This window comes from Melospiza melodia, chromosome 3 (assembly GCF_035770615.1).
Source record: "Melospiza melodia melodia isolate bMelMel2 chromosome 3, bMelMel2.pri, whole genome shotgun sequence".
NCBI classification, from domain to species: Eukaryota; Metazoa; Chordata; class Aves; order Passeriformes; family Passerellidae; genus Melospiza; species Melospiza melodia.
In genome coordinates, this window is record NC_086196.1 from 2,332,752 (window position 1) to 2,349,632 (window position 16,881).

Consider the following 16,881-nt stretch of genomic DNA (forward strand, 5'->3'; position numbering starts at 1 on the left):
TCCAACATGGCTGAATTTTATAGTTTGCTGCTGTTAGACTCTATCCTGATGGGAGCCTAAACCCACTGGTGCTGTTTGGACCTGAGCTGCTTGGCAGCAGAAGGGGATGAGCAGGGAACAAAGTAGCCCAAATGCAAGATGCTCAGATGTATGCAGAGAATGCAACATGACAAACTGCTAGGTTTGGTTAAATTGGGACTGTTAATTATAGCAGTTTAAATTGGGTTCTGACTCAGATTTTGAGTTTGTAGTGGCAAGATGACAGCCTGGAGAAGGTGGTTGTAAATGGCTGACTCAGAGGATGATGATCAGCACGACAGAGCCTTCTGCCTGTGCGAGTACTATGTGTTTGTAGGAGAGATGTTATAAGGTGACAGTCACCAGTTCAGCTCCACCCCTTGATCTGTTCACCAGGCATTATGGAGACTGGAAAGACCAAGAGAGCAAATGGAGGAAGGAGCATATTAATTGGGTGAGTACAAAGTGGCAATCTGCCATCTCTTCGGTGCTCTCTCCTCTTCTTTCCATATGTAATGCTGGTTTTCCAGATTCTTCTGCAGGCATTCAGCTGCTTCTGACTTGAGTTGATGAAATGGCTTCTAAGGGAAGGATGACTGGGAGCTTGGTGTCTCCATGCAGACGCTGCCAAGAGGATGGACACTTGGGAGAAAAGCTCTCTGATAAGAGGGTTAGAAAACCTGCTTTAATTTCTGAGCAAATTATGCAAAATTTGAACACTGGTCCTAGAAATACCAGATGCTGACAACTCCAGTGTCTTTCCTCTCCCCAAACTGCTTTTTTTCCTACCAGTTGTCCTTGAAGTACTTTCAGTCCTGCTTTTTTGCAAAATGCAAATGTCCAAGATTTCTTTCCCTGTGTACTAATATGGATTAGCTCAGCTGTTCAATTGATTGTTGAAATTCATTTGCAAGCATTGTAGGTGACTAAGTTTTGTAACTGTGATTTGTGAGTTACAAACGCGGGTCAAAAATCTAATTCCACAAGATAAGTGTAGCTAACCCATGCTTTGATCTTAGAAATCCTTACACCAGTGCTTGGCTGAGGACACTGTCAGCCAGCCTCCGAACAGGGAGTGGGGAGGATTTGTTACAAACTACTTGTGACTGAGCTAGAAGCCAGGAACTACATGCACTAACATCACTTATCAGTTGCTTGTAGAAATTGTATATAGAACCTGAAATTATTGTCTACAGATCTCTAACTCTGATCTAATAATTGCTAGAATTGAGAGACTAATATATTCAATAAATTACTTTTTTCATCCATTGAATAGCTGAGAACAGATTGTGATTCCCCAGTCTATTTGCTATTCAAATTAATTCAACAGATACCTTTTCTAATCTTTAACACTGTGGTCTGAGAGCAAATATCCACAGCATGTAGTGGCTGGTGCTCTGATAAATCATATGCATCACTGCTGTTTTCTGACAGGAACACTGTGCAGATACCTCAGCTGAATCCTTGTTTATGCAAGCATACAACTGAGTTTTCAGAAGAACTTCCATATGAGGCTTTAAAAACTGTTTCCTCTTGCCTTTTTTGTTGTTGTTATTTTGTTACCAAAGATGTCTTTTCCAAACTATCGCTGAAAACAGAAGGAATTAAGATGTCGCCAAAGCAAACTTATTTTAAAATCTTTTTTTTCCCATCAGATATCTATTAACACGCAGTGCATGGGGCCCTGATGCAGAAAGGTGATTTATGATAGGCATAGCTTTCAATGTGCTGTCATGCTTCCATTTAATTCTGTGTGACTGTGCAAGCAAAAAAATGAAATACGAGCATTTTTTTTGGGAAGATCAGGACCTAAGCAAAGATTATCTGAAAACTTTCTGAATCATTCAGCTCCAGTAATCACTATTTGAATAGTACTCCTGAAAGAACTAAGTCAATCATCACAGTTTCACTGTTCTGTAAAAAAATGGAAAGTTGACACTATTTCCCTGTGCAAACAAAACAACAAATACGACAGTGAGCATCCAAAAACATTTGCAGCCTGTAAGGGGACATGCCCAAGAGACACTGACCCTGGACCAAGGAACAGTCATTGTGAATTTCTCAGAGGTGCCAATGGGATTTTTTACAGTGTAACTTATTTCACCAACCAATGCTTCCTTTTTTTTTTTCAGAATAAATTTTACATTTTTTGGAAGTAAGAAAGAACATTTCTCAAGGGCTTCCAGGAGGATTTCACAGAGTTTGGACTGCATGTAGTTGAGAGGAGGAGGATGGGAGAGACCTATCAGTCTGAGATCATGTCACCCTATTTATTAATCCACAGCAGAATTCCTGCAGGTAACACCTGGAAGCCTGACTGCTGGCAAAAAGAAAACACTGATCTTCCAGTGTTACCTGAACTGCAATTATAATTTCCACAGCAAAACACACAGCTTCCTGGGAACTATTTTTGTGTCAGGTGAACTCTTCCTGGTGGTTTTTGTGCCACTGCTTTCCAGTCTGGAGTCCATTCCTACAACCAGAGATGCCCTGCCTTCAGGTTTATGTGCCTGCTTTGTAGAGAAGCCATACAGATCCATCACACAATCCAATTCTCAGTTTCTGCTGTGATACAGATGTTCTGAAGGTGGGGAGAAACCCTCTAGCAAAGGCATAAAATCAGTGGAGTGCCTTTCCCCAGACACAAACGTACGCGTAGCCATATGAGAAATGTTCTAACCTACATTTGTGCCTGAAACAACTCAGTTGGAGGAAGGAACAAGGCATAGCTACAGAGATTTGCAGTTTTTGATGTCCTCCAGGGTAGAGATGTAGTGACAGATTGCCTAGTCAGAGAGAAGGCTGGGAGGGATGGAAAGATGAGGCAGGGTATTAGCCCCTTCAGATCAGCCTGCAGTCTGGGTGAGCAGCTCTGTTACTGACTATTGCCATTTGTGTATTTTTCTCCTTCACACGCTTTCCATCGGGTTATGGTATATTCCACTGGCATGTTGTGGTGTATCACCTTCACTTTTCCCCCACCCCTCTGAGTACATTTGTGTCTCTGTTTGCATCACAGAAGACACTCATAGGATATTATAACCAGAGACAGCCAAGCTCTTCCTCTGGGAAGCTACAATCAACATTGCCAAACTCCAAACTGCAATGCTTCCACCACAGTCGGTAGTTTGAAGGAACCTGGGAATGTTTCCCTGTGCCGGAGCTACTCCTGCCCAAACTCTTGCCGTGGTGGAGAGGGTCCATGTGGTAGAGACCCTTAGAGAAATCAGTTTCTACCTCCTTACTATGGTGAAGCAGCGCAGTGGATGGAGGAGGCTGGATGGTTCCAGAAACGGAATGCTTCTCTGTAGAATAAAAAAAGTCAGGGGGCAAATAAAATAAAATGACCCCCAACACACAGGCGGGCAGTAGGCAAATGGAGAGTGAGTGGCAGGAAGGGCTGGCAGGTGCTGCGGGTCCTGTGAGTGTCTCTGGAGGGCACATTCTCAGCTTCTTTGCTTGTTGCACCTTCTTGGGGCTGATGGCCTGCAGCAAAGCAGCCATAAAACCCGGCATTGTTTCAAAGCAGTTGCTCGGTCATGCTTGAAGGGTTTGTACATGTTTGTTAGAGGTTGCAAGAAAAAAATGTGACTGAAAAACATAAGGCAAGCCCTCGGGGTAGATGTACTCTGTGAGACAGTGTAATCTTGTCCTGCTGCTTACCAGCTTTGCACCTGGTTAACTCTAGGTCAGAATGAAACCATATAGTCAGAAGTGATTATTTGTGACCTCAGACAAGAACATGACCTTTCTATCTATAGACTCCATTGAAATGGCAATACCCTGATTATGGAATATTTCTCACCTAATTAGGAATGCAGGCTCTACAGGTCACTGGGAGTTCATACTATTCCCTTGGCATAAGCAGATGTGTTCAAGATAAACTTGTACTAAGCACATCAACAGCTCCACACTATCTCGTGTGCACTGGGGAGGAAAAAAAAAAAAAAAAAAAGGCAAGGAAAGGAAAAGAGAGACAGCATCTCACCAAAGCCTAAAGAGCCAGATGACTCCAGGAGCTAGATATTAATTTATGAACATTAAGTAAATAATTGTCTTTCGGGTAGTGGCTCCTGGGCTCTACAGCACATGGCTGCCAATATGTAAGCAGGACTTACTGGGGAGGTGCAAATCTGAGGCCAGGAAGATATGCTGCACAGCCTGTAATTCCTGCAGAGCTGTGCAGCATTCGTGCAGGGCCAACGTGAGTATCTGTGCTGTGCTCCCAGCTTGGAGGAGTTAGGGAGCACAGCACATAGGCACTCACGTAATCATCATCACAAGAGCCTGTGCAAACTTGGTGCAGCGACAGCTTCATTTCTGTTTCTACCTGTTTGTACCTCTATTTTTGTCTTTTTCTTCACTCTATTTCCCCTCCCAGACCCACTACAGGCTTCCTGATTGCTTCCCAGCTGCTAGCTAGATTCTACATTCCGCTTTATATCTCCTTCATCTTTCCTTGCAAACCCACACATCTTCTCTATCTTCTATTGCTCTGCTCTTTGCCTGATCTGTTTTCCCATTTCTCATTCAGATGGATGCCATATTCCTGTTGCAAGTTTGTCCAGGATTCTCTTCTACTCATTGTTCTTGCTATAATTTCCCCTCCTATAGCAAAGGACTGCTTTCCAAAGAAAATTGATCATGTTTCCTGGTGAACTTACCTGCCTCTGCCCTGCCATCAATCTTCTCTGTACCAACAGCTGTGATTCAGCTGGCAAGCACCATACACTCCTCAAATACATGCTCAAGGGAGGAGAGTCCTGCAGGGCCAGCAGAGAAGCTGTGTGACAGCCACTCTCTCTCTGAGCAGCCGCTATGGCTCTACTGTCCCCGAACGACGCTCCTACTTTCCCAAAAAATAGCAAGTGTTTTATTTTGTTGGCCAAGCAGGAGAGCTGAATCTTTCTCATGCTCATGACTTATAACTCTTCATGTGACAGGCCATGATGGTGAAGGCATCTGCTTTGCTCTTTGGGAAGCAATTGAATTTCATCTGCTGTATTACAGAGTGCTGTTCAACAAGGTAGCTGATGTTGGAGCTGCTGTCCCAGCCATTTTCCGAGAGGATGATGTACTGCCTAGCTGTGCCTAGCCTGCACAATGAACGCTGTAAGCACAGCCCCCTTGTGTGGCTTTATCCTGCAGGACCTGGAAGCATTTGCAGCTGATAGAGATGCAGGATAGCATCAGTGATCCTCATCAGTGATCCTTCAAGTGCTGAGCTGGGATTTTGTCCGCACTGCCCACCTCTATTTTCACAGGAAAAGAGGTGATAAATAACAGCCCTTTATGTGTCTCTGCCTGGAGAGATTCATGGATGAATCCTCCCCTCCTGTCTGTGGCACTAGTGAGACAGAGATAAGTAGGGGGATGCATGAGAAGCCCCCGGGGGTTAAGGGACAAACCTAAAGCCAATGTTGGTTGTGTGCAGTGGGCACGGTGCTTGTGAAGTGGGAATGAAATTGCCATAATGTTGGAATTAACATTCCTGCTTGAGCCATAAAGCAACCAGGACCTTATGACTTTGTGTGTCATAACAATCCAAATGCTCCTGGTGGAGCTAGGGAAGCTGGCAGGAAAAGACAGGGGACTGCAGAAAGCCACTCACTGCTGCCAGAGTTGAGGTCAAGCAGGTTTGTACAGGCTGATCACCCCAGGATGGATACATGCACTGCCCTTTCCCTTTCCCATGCAGAAAAACCTCTTCCTCAACACAGCAGATACGTCTGCACAGAGCTGGTCGGGAGACAGGAGGGTCAGACAGGGACTTGCAGTGGTACCTGTATTTTCCTTCTCATTAGCAGAAGCACCATCTCTGATTTCTGTTTTATTGCCTTGACTTCCTTAACACCATTGCTTGTGTGAACAATCACATTCTAATGCCAGCAGTATTAAGGCACTGCAGTAAATAGGGGCATTTTTAACTCAGAGCCATTTTTCTCTCTTCACTAGAACACTTTATGTATTGTTCAAAACTGAAAGACTGAAAATACAGTTGGAAAACAGTTTCTCAGTGGCCCCTGTGATGTCTGTGTTAAAATGTGTACTGAAGGGGAAATATCTCATCTGCCATGTAAAAGAAATTCAAAGATACCAGCCTCTGAAAAATATGATGCAGGCATTGAACAGGTCTTATTCTATACTCTCAGATACCTACACAATACAGTGTAGGGGCAGGGCCTTTTCCAATTGTTCTGTCGACATATGCTATCTCTTTAAACATAAATACCTTTCTGCAGAAGATGACTGTGCCTTTCCTTCTTTACTGTCAGCAAAGATAGAGATATTTTGACTGATGGAGCCATTCAGGTGGGGAGGGAACTGATGTTCCAGAATGTGTCGTGATGTCCTCCTCACAGTGACAGGTGGCTCCTAAGCGCCCCCAAAGTTGCCTCTTCTCCAGGCTGAGAAAGTGAGGTCCCTCAGCTCATCCTCATGGGGCCAGTGCCCCAAACCATTTTGCTGGCTCTCTGAATTTGTCCCATTTACCGGTGCCCTTCCTACGTATCAAGGAGCTCAAGACTGGATGCAGTAACTGATGTGGTCTCATGAGTAAAGAGGGATAATCCCTTGCCTGCAGCTCCCCAGCAGGGAGACACTCACCTGCATCACGTGGAAATAGATTTCCATGGTATATGCAAGTAGCAGGCAGATGGATAATGAAGTCCCAGTGAATTACTTGTTCCAGTTGTGCCCTCAATGGATTTCCACTTCTCAAGGCCTCTACATATTTTGGAGGAAAGCATAAATGTTTTCTTCCAGTGTCATGTTGGCCTTTGGAAGTCTGACATCACCGTCTGGTCTCCTCTGAGACAAAGGGAAACTGTCTATAAAATCTCTCTCCTTTCTGGTAATAATATCTTAAATAGACTTTGGTATTACAGCAGTAAAGTAGGTTACAATATTTAATATCATTTACCTTTCATAGTGGACCTGTGAGACAGAAAACTAGTTTTATCTTGAGTTTATGACTATGTAAATGAGGCATGGCAAAATGAATAGATTTATAGGTAGAAAGGCTGTCACAGAATAGGAGCATGAACTCATATCTGCTCAGCTATCCTGCTCTGTGTTCTGGCTACTTCTTCTTTCCTGCTTCTATTTTGGTGCCATGTTGCCTTCATGGATGAGGTGACTTGTATCACTGCACTCTGTGAGATGTGCAGCAAGATGTAATCTGATCCCACCCGTCCATAGAAGTGGGAAAACACACTTGGGTTAATCTATCAGCTCATCAAAACAGAGAGCCCCAAGGGTTCCTGAACTTTGTCATCTCCTTTTTATCTTATGCTGCCCTGAAATGAGCTGATTTTTCGTGCTATAAAATGACAACACAAAAGAATGCAGAAAGTTAATTCTTCAAATGCTGATCCAGGAGTACTAGTGGAATAAACACAATCCTCCTTTTATCTATTTTGCTTCTCTGTTTGGTTTTAGCATTGAACAGTCTCTGTCCCTCATTGCCTCGTTCCAGCGCATAAATCATACGTGGATCTCTCCAGCTCCCACTCCCTCTTTCATTAAAAAATGGAATATGAAAGGTGTGCAGAAGCCCTGGAGGGAAGCGACACAACCCCAGATGTTGTACGATCTCTGTCCCAGCCGCAGTGAACCTGCGTGTGGCAGCTGCCTTTGCACAGCCATCAACAACAGCAGCTGGAAGGGCTCTGCTGCCAATGGCTCATCCCCCAGGAAGGAGCCAGCGTGAGGGAAAACAGCAGGCTTTATGCACAAGGTATCACACTGCTACGCTTTATGTTTTGGTTTTGTTATAAAACAAGCAAGAACCCAGAGAAAAAGAAAGCAAAATTAGATATGGTCCCTTGCCCTAAAAGTGCCATGAGATTACTCCCTGCCCCCTGATTAAGCCCTTCCCTTTCTGATTCATTCCATAGGAGATCAAGGTATTTATTACTGTATGAACTATTCTAAATACCTTTTCTAAGGCAATAAAAAAATAAAAGTGGTCTAAAAGCAAAATGAAAATGAAAGAAGAATCACGAGTTTTAGAGCCTGTCCAGTGAATGCATATTCCTACTGGGATTTTTTCTCATCCTTGAAGAAAAAGGCATATTTTAAGACAAATAAAACAAAATAAAGGTTTATATCCTCACTAAAGAAAAAGTAGTTTCCACCTTCATTGTCACTGTGTTTTGATATATGTTTAGTTGTGTTATATCCTAGGATCATCTAATTTCCATATAAAGTGTAGCTACTTTCAGTTTTACTATATAGTGTTCAGGGGAGACTTTGATTTGTGTGCCCTAGGGTAGACCTGAGAAATGCATAATTTTCTTTAAGTCCCTTCTGTCATGCACCATCAGTAAATTCCTGTGCAGATTATAACATGGATGTTTAGTCAGAGGTCTGCACTCCCACGGAGGAGAGTGGGAGGGAAAATAATAAATGTGTGGACCGAAGTGGAAAAAAAAAAGGTAAAAGAAAAGAGAGGAAGAGAGAGAGAAATTCCATTAAGAAAGGTTACTGAATCAAGAAGAATTTATCAAAAGTAGACTGGTGAGAGTGGCTCTTGAATTTTTATGAATTTGTGGGGGCACACTAGTCAGTCTGCTTTGGACTGTAATTTCAGGTAATAGCAGAATTGGGACCACTAGGGCATAGTCTGTCGCTGTTTCTAATCTCCACTGCTCTGGAACAACAGTTACACATCAATTCAATTAATCACCAGTGATAACAAAAGTTGTTTTTTTCCCATTTTAGAAATATTATTTTTTTAAATTCTTTTTTTTTTTTTAGTGCAGAACTTTATCAGACACAATTTCTTTTTCCCTTGCGAAGAAAAGCTTATGAAGTTCATTTATACAGAGAGCATAAATCCTATCTCCTACTGTTTTCCCCTGTAACCTAGCATGAAATATGGCTTATAGATCAACTAATTCTCAACATTTAGTGTGAACTGATGAAAGTAGTTCATCACTCCCAGGGATGCACCAGGCTTGCAGCAGCACACACAGACCAGGAAAGGTGCATACAGCAGTGTCATGGAGTGACACATACAGTCTCATATATAGCAAAGCAGCCAGGTACCTTCATGATATTCATTGGGGATTTATACCATTAAAAAATGAGTGCTTCCCATTTTACAGCAACACTGTTTCTCTTCCTTGTCACTCTTCCCCCTCCACAGATTTATCTCATTTTCTTAATGACTCCCTTTTTTCAATTTGTGTCTCTCTCTGACAGATAATACTTTGTCTCCTTGTTCTCCTGCCTTGGTTTGTGTCTTGCCTTGTTTGCTGCTCATTATTTGCACTATTTATTTGCAGGACGTAGATACAAGAACTTGCCCATAATCAGTTCAATAATTCCACTTCAAAACAAGCCATTCTGCTGCCACATATAATCCTGACAACTCATTATCCACCAGCCCAGGTAGGTCTGGCTATTGCATATTAGCTGTGCTGCAACTTCAGCCTGTTTCCCTTGCCTCCTACACTTTAATTCACTATTAAATTCCCCTTGCCAAGTTTTACCTTCAGTTGCATTACTGCAATGGGAAGGGAAGGAAAGGAGCACAGCAACGCAGCAGGGATGGCCACTCTTCCTGACTCCCAAATTACCACTTTTTTCTGGTGAGTACACTTGAAACTCTGTTTTCAGCTTGTGACATATAAATTATTAGAGCTGACATTTTCAATACCTCCCATCTGAAGCCTGAGACATAACACTTGCCAGCCTGGAGGCAGGCAGGCGTGATCGTCCCATGTAATGGAAGGGTAAACTGAGGCATAGTGTGAGGACATGAACTTGCCAAAGGAAGTCAGCCCTGCACCTTAGATCAATACGTGCAGCTCCTCTATCAGTTGGACGAAGGAGACAAAGCTCTGTTGAGACACAGATGCACCCCAGGAGGAATGACTAGGAGCAGAGCAGAGTGATGGCCCCAGGGACCCCAGAGACTCCACAGGATGGGGAAGTTTTCTTGCTGCTGCTTGCAGGAGGACCTCATCTTAGAAGATGAGATGGGGGATGGTCTCCATGGTGAAGAGTAGTATCTTGCTATGTTCCAAGAGACAGGAAATTCAGACATTTAGTAAGGCAGACAAGGACCTAACCACATCCTTCACAGAGAGGCAGGAGCATTCAGGTACAGTTCCTGTATCAGTGTGAAAGGAAAATGTTATGAAGTTTACCAGGCACCAAATAGGTCTGTCTTGTCTCTCCCTCTCTTCATCAGTCAGGAAAGAGCAGGTCTATTTCTAGTCATGGAGACCCAACTAACCAGAATGTTTCTTCTTGCGCAGTGGAGGACAGGGAAAATTTCACAGCCTGATTTCTTTCAGATGGTTTGTGTAAGAGTCAAGCATGCATTTGAAGCTGAGCATTCATGTATAGCTCAGAAAATGAATCAGAGTTTTGGCTCTGGTTCCTCTGCAGAGACAGCAGCCCCAGTGATGACCAACGTGGTGGCTCTTGCATCAGCTCCTCAAAGTGACAAATGTCTCTGACTCAGTGCTTGTGCCAGGCCATTCAGCACCACCCGGCTCAGCCTTTCAGGCACTGTCACAGCACAGTGTGACCAATGGAAACAAGGGAAAGAGGCTCTGATTTTTTTGGACACTCAGTGGAGCAGTCAGGTAAGTTCATCCACCACTGCCCTGAGGAAGGTCCCAATCAGGTGTTGTGCACTCCAGCACCAAAAGCATTCAGTGCACGCCAAACTGCTCCCTTTTTGTAGCACTAATCTGTGTCTCCCCTCCACATCAGGCATTCACTCTCCTGCCCGGTGTAAGGACGTGCTGTTTATTCAGCGCCATTCCACACCATCCCCAAAAGTGCAGTCCGCACAAGCAGAGGCAGCACTTAGAGCCCCATTTTCAGTGCATCACTGATATGTGACCTCTGCAGCAATGCCCGGGGTGACAGGAAACCTCAACATTCTGACATGCCAGTTCTGTGCAGTCCTGAAGGAGGTAAGACAAGCTCCAGGCTTGCTCCAGCAAGCTTTGGGAGAGTGGGTGCAGATGGCTTTAGGAGACCTCTTCACACCTCTTTTATATCTTTGCCTTCTGTTTGTTGGCTGCTTCTGGCTGGGTTTGGTGTCAATGCTTAGGTCAGAGAAGACCAGCTCCGGCTGAAGAAATATTCTCAGCTCTTTTGCAGTGATTCAGTTCCCAGCTGATGCCCCCCGGATGGGAGGGTCTGAGGGCACAATAAAACTGAGAGCTTGAACAACTGGGCAAGGGGGTGTGTGCACTCAGAATGCTCTGAGGACAGAAGTGCTCAGAGGACAGAAGTGTCTCCTGCTTTTCTGCTTCTTGTCTGTCTTAATCTTTTTGCACCATAGGGCTTTTTTTTTTTTTTCTCTAATCACCTTCCTAAGTTGTGCCAACTGACTGCAATTTTCTCCATATCATCCCTCAAATTCATAAACCATGTTATCCTGGGTCTCTCTTGTGGTTGCACTTGCATGACCCTTACAGAAAATTTATGCAACAAGAAAGGGCTTTACACAGGAAAAGAGCTGCCCACAGCAAAGGGCAGAGAGTCAGAAGGCCTTGGGTGGTCAGTGCAGCTTCACATAAAAGCCAAAGAGGGATATTAGGCAGAGAAGAGAGCAGCAGCGACAGCTGCCTGCAACGACTCCAGCAGGGCTCAGTACGGCGTGGGGGCTGCGGCTGAACATCAGGCAGGCTGAGAGCCCTTCACTGTGAGCTGCCCCTGCCTGGCCCAGCCTCTCCTGTCCCACCCTCTGCCTGTGCTGAGGGGTGAGCCCTCCCCAGAGGGACAGGGCTGATCACACCCCCAAGACACATCCCTGGCTCTGTGGTTTGGGACCTGCTGGCTCTGTGCAGCCCCAAGGCTGACCACACCTACCTTTGGCAGCTGGAAGCTTTTCTGGCACTTTTGCTCTTGTCAAGTCAACGAAGTATATTTTTATGGAAGGGTCAGAACAGTGCTGATGAGCACCCTTTACCACCCCTTGCACATTTAGCTTGCTGTATCTCTTGGTGAAATGCCTCTATCCTACCTCTGTGAAAGTGGTTTCACTAACCTTAATGTCTGATTGAATATCTTGTCTCTTAAAATCACTGACTGCCTCTGCCTTCCCTGTGCCCCATTCCTGCCCAAGGGCTGGGCTTCACAGAGGCCTGGTGTTTCTTAATACATTTAAGAGAAACATACTGAAAGGAGTGGAAGAAATATAAGTACAGGGATGGCCCAACACTCTGGGACAGTAATTAATAATCTAGGATCTAGTGCAATAATGGATGAATTAGGGGAGCTATCAGGAAAGAATGAAATATGACAAGTATAGGCTCAGCACAGTTAAGAGAATTGCAGATGCAAATACAAAACAGGTTATCCATGAGTGGACAAGAGTAGTGCAGGGAAAGAACCTGGGGCAATCAGTCATGAAGAAATAAAGATGAGTAGTTAATGAAAAGCCATAATTAAGACAGGGCAAATATGCTCTTGGGATGTATGAGAAGGAAAATAATATGAAAAATATTACCCAGAGTGTTTTGTCAGAGCAGCTAGCATCAGCTGAGGTGCAGCTACTAGCAGTACTGGGTTTGTACCTCTGGAATGTGAGGACAGACATTGATCTTCAGGTTGAGAATACTCAAGAGCTCCCTTCCCTCCCTGGGCCAGCAAAGCCTCTGTTTGTTAACAAACATCCATACAGTGCAAGGTCAGTCAATTTTCAGGCTGTTTCAGGGGCTGAAAGAGCAAGGAGAGCTTAAACCTTCCTTTCTGGATCAGATGGCAGTTTTCACATCTTTATATTTGATGGTCATTTTTTAAATCTCTTGTTAGTACACAGTGGGGTGATTCCTAAAGCTATAGCAAACACATGTGTGTGGACAAAGAGTTTATCTCCTGCTCACAGCATACTCTTGTACACAATTATACACAATGGTGGCCAATGCAAAAGGAGGTGTGACATTGCTGAAATGCAGGTGAGAGTCTGCTGAGCTGCAACCAGGCAGCATCTATTGTCTGACTAAAATCACATGGTGGCTTCTTCAATTTTTCTGAAATTGCTGCTTCCAGCAGCTCCCATTCTGTATGGCCAGCAGCATGAGGAGAGACAGGAGGACAGCTGGCAGTAGGCAGTCAGGCCTCTGAAGATAGCTGATGGCTGGAGGAATTACAGTGCTCAAAGGTGGGATGTCCAAAGGTCATAGTGGACTCATTGCAAGTGCTTGCCTGCCTTATTGCTTTTGGAAATTTTGCCCACCCACAGGAACAGCTACCCACCTGGGCTACCCAAGTCAGCACTCTGGTATGGTGGGAGACTGACCCATAGCAGGCAGAAAAATGTGACTTAAAGAGAAGATAGCTGCTAAATTCCAAAAATTATGGGGTTATCATGAAATACAAATCACTTGAGCTAAACTAAAAGCAGAATGTGTTATAGAGAACGGGTAACAGGCAAGACAAGCTCTGACTGTGTCCTAAACATGAATAGACAAGGTAGTCTCAGAATGCAACAGAAATGGAAATGCCAGTGGAAATGCCAACAAACACAATGAGCAGAGCAGGAGTCTGCTGTGGTTCTTAATAATGGCAATGGAAAACTATTGCTGCCATCAGAGTACATTTCCCAGATGTAACCACGTTGGGCCATGTATCCCTCATGCTTTTCCTTCATGGTGGAACATGAACCCTCTCAGCCCTGTTCCCTGGGCACCCTACCCTGGTCTGACTGTGTCTTGGCCACCCATCCACCACTTGCACTGGAGCTGGGAGGGCACTGGGGCACGGTGATAAAGAGAAGGGCAAGGGCACCTCAGGCCATCTTGCAGGGAGGCCCGTGGGGCTGATTTTACTCGGTCTCTTCCTTCCCCCTGTGTTTGCCTTGTCAGGGGACTGTCCTCTGAGGAGACTGATGGATTGTATGTTGGGATGGGAGATGAAACAAGGAGAAGTGCTCAGGAGAAGAGGAAATTATGAGGAGAACAAGGTGACTACCTACCCAACTTCCTTAGTCCTATAGAGGCAAGAAGTTCCTTTAAAAGTCAATATTCCCTCTGTTTCCTCACCTACCTGCCTTTGAAGTGAGCTCTTGCCTGAGTTCCTTTAAATTCTACAAGGAAAGGGGAAGGAACAGGGGTTGTCTTACCTCAAGAAAAACCATCCATGCTGATAACTGTCTGACTTCCCTTTGATGTAGTGAAACTTGAGTCTCTAAGCACCACCACAGTAACACTGGACATGCTGGGCTCTATGCCCATTTTATTGCCTTGGTTTGCCTGAAGCTGTGGAGGGACTTTTATGATCAAAAGTTTGCTGCTAGTAGACAGGAGGTTGGTCTTGTGCTTCCTGTCCCAGCTGGGCTAGAGCAGCTGACATTGCCATCTTAGTGGTGGCTCTTTGCTCGTTGGATGCAGTGAGTCCCTATCCCCTCTGACACACAGGAGAGAAAACTCCAGCGGGTGTTTGCACATCTAGAAAGCAAATGTGATTCATTATTAATACAGACCTGTTAAAAGTGTGTTGCACTTTAGAGACTTTAACTGATTGACAGGTCCCTGACCTAAGGAGATTTCTTTCTATGTTTAAGCATCACAGGACAGGTAAGCGTGGCAAACAAAGGAAGGGTTGGATGGAAGAGGTTGAAGGGCCACAAAATTAATATTACACGCTAGCATGGTTCGTTACACAAAAGTCTTACACACGCTGAAACTTTGCTGACACTAAGAAGTCTGTAAGGTTCAGAAAAGAATTTGGTATTTTACTGTTATGTGTAAGTTTGAGTGGTTTCTAGGGAGCTTACCTAACTCCAAAACCTTACTGAAACCGCTGGAAAGAGCAGCAGTTTTCCATGAGGAGGTGTTGAGTAAGTGTTCCTTTACTCAGCAGTAGTTATGGGCTCATGTGAAGATCAGGACACATAGCGTGGGGGTTTTAATGCAAATATTTGAGAGCCTACTTTGGGGCTGTGAGTCAGAGGTAAAAAGATGACAAGAAATCCTTTCAGAAGTTATAGTCTAGAAATAGCAGGTGGGGCAAACTGCTGCGTGGCCTGGGGCCAAGGCTACAAGTCAGGCAACCTCTTTGGGCAGTATTCTGGCTGAAAAAAGAGATTTCAAATTTTGCTAGAGGAAAATGCTTCCTGTGTTATTGGTGCCTAAATAAAAAAGGTGCTTCAAAGAAATATCTGATCAAATACTGATAAAAGTCACAGTAAAGCACAAATACAAGCTGCAGGAATTAACCAAGGATATGTCCAGCCAGCAAGGTAATAAATTCTGGCTGAAGTTACCCCCACATTGCAGCCCCACCTAGGGCTCTTAATCATGCTTTAGCTCCAAATTCCCTAATATTCATATACCAAATCCTTTGAAATCTGACTTGAGCTCTTAGGCTTTCCATGGCTAAAGATATGGCTTAAAGGGGTTGGGATGCCTCAGACAGCTGGCGTTGAACTGGGGAAACATCTCCTGTCCATATCGCAGACTTTTGTAGTGATCGGTGGGGTAACATTGACTCTGATCCTTTCAGTTCCTTCACACTCCTACCTTGGAATGCATGAACCAGCCTCTGGAGGGGCTTTTCTTCTCTTCACACTGAGACCCATGGGTGCTCAGCTCCAGTGTCCAATTAACCTTTGCTAATTTGCAGGCCTGTCAGTCAAATAAGGCAAATCCCATTGGAGCTTGGCTGGCAGTGGCCAGGGAACCTTAGTGAATCTGCTGAAGAGAATGTCATGCACAGGGGTGCCCTCTTTCACCCCATTCTGTACATTTTCTGCTCTCTCTCTATTTAGTCTTCTGAGACATACAAGGGCATGTTTTATTTTCATAAGCACAAACCACTTTTATCCAAAAAACAAATTTACCTTTTATTTAGGTATCCAAAGAAAATTGCACTAGACAATTGTGGTCCTGATTGTTTTCATGGGCAGTACAAATGTGTCTTCTTTACTTGTTTTGTTTCATTTTGGTTCATTTTTTCTTTTCCACATGCCTATATGACGGGGCAATATTGAGCCTGCACAATGTATGCAAACACAATTCGTGGTTTGAGAAAAAGGAATCACAGTTGGGTGACATTCTGTAATTCATCAAGAGGTCTGACACTGTTATGAAAAGACACTTTTCTGTATTTTGGAAAACCTTTTTCTCAACAAACATTCAAGTACATTGTTTGATCAAGCAATAATAACACTTTAATCTACCTTGTGTATTCTCTTCAAAATAAGAGGTCAGAGAATAATAGTTCTCTCTGGCTTTAAAATGAATCCTTTAAAAAATGGTTTTAGATGCAAAGATATGGTGAAAGGATTTTTCTTCCCTGGAGAATTTAATATTTTACTGGAAGAAAAAACATGTCCATGTAGTCCAAGGTGACAGATAATGGGACTTATTCTTTTGGTGTCACAGATGTGTATCCCACACAGATGCACGGTTCCCCTGCTCTTCAGCAGAGGCACTCTCGAATCAAGGTCCAATACTGCTATCAATCACCTCTGGATTAGGCCTTCAGAGGATAAAGGAAGAAGTATCTTATTCTCTTTATTTGCGTCCTTAGCCCCTCATTGACTCAGTATGAAGAAAAGGAGACTTGGCACACGGTAGCAGAAGCTCAGTACCTTGTGCAGAGGGAGTGACACAAGCTGTGAGGTGGGTAAGACGTGTGTAGAGCAGCTGAAGCACTGTGGAGTTCACAAAATTCGGCCTCACTCACAGCTCAATGACTCCAAGTGATCAAACTGGTACAGGATTCTCCTGTTCCTCACCTGCATGTTCAACTCCTGACCGTGATTGCCACAAAATATTACTGATCTCAAGCACTGATTTAGGAGCACCTCAAATACCTGGATGTTTCTATCAAAAGCAAACAACTTTGAGCAGTGCTTCTTTCTCTTACCAAAAATTAAACTTGTGC

At 44.1% G+C, this 16,881-nt stretch overlaps 1 long non-coding RNA gene across 1 annotated transcript in view; it reads left to right on the forward strand.

Annotated features, from left to right (window-relative positions):
• The first annotated feature begins 280 nt into the window (after positions 1 to 280).
• Positions 281 to 16,881, forward strand: part of LOC134416652 (uncharacterized) — a 75,909-nt gene continuing 59,308 nt past the window's right edge. Inside the window, exon 1 of the long non-coding RNA XR_010027310.1 lies at positions 281 to 472. This is a non-coding gene — a long non-coding RNA (uncharacterized LOC134416652). The remainder of the gene's footprint in view (positions 473 to 16,881) is intronic.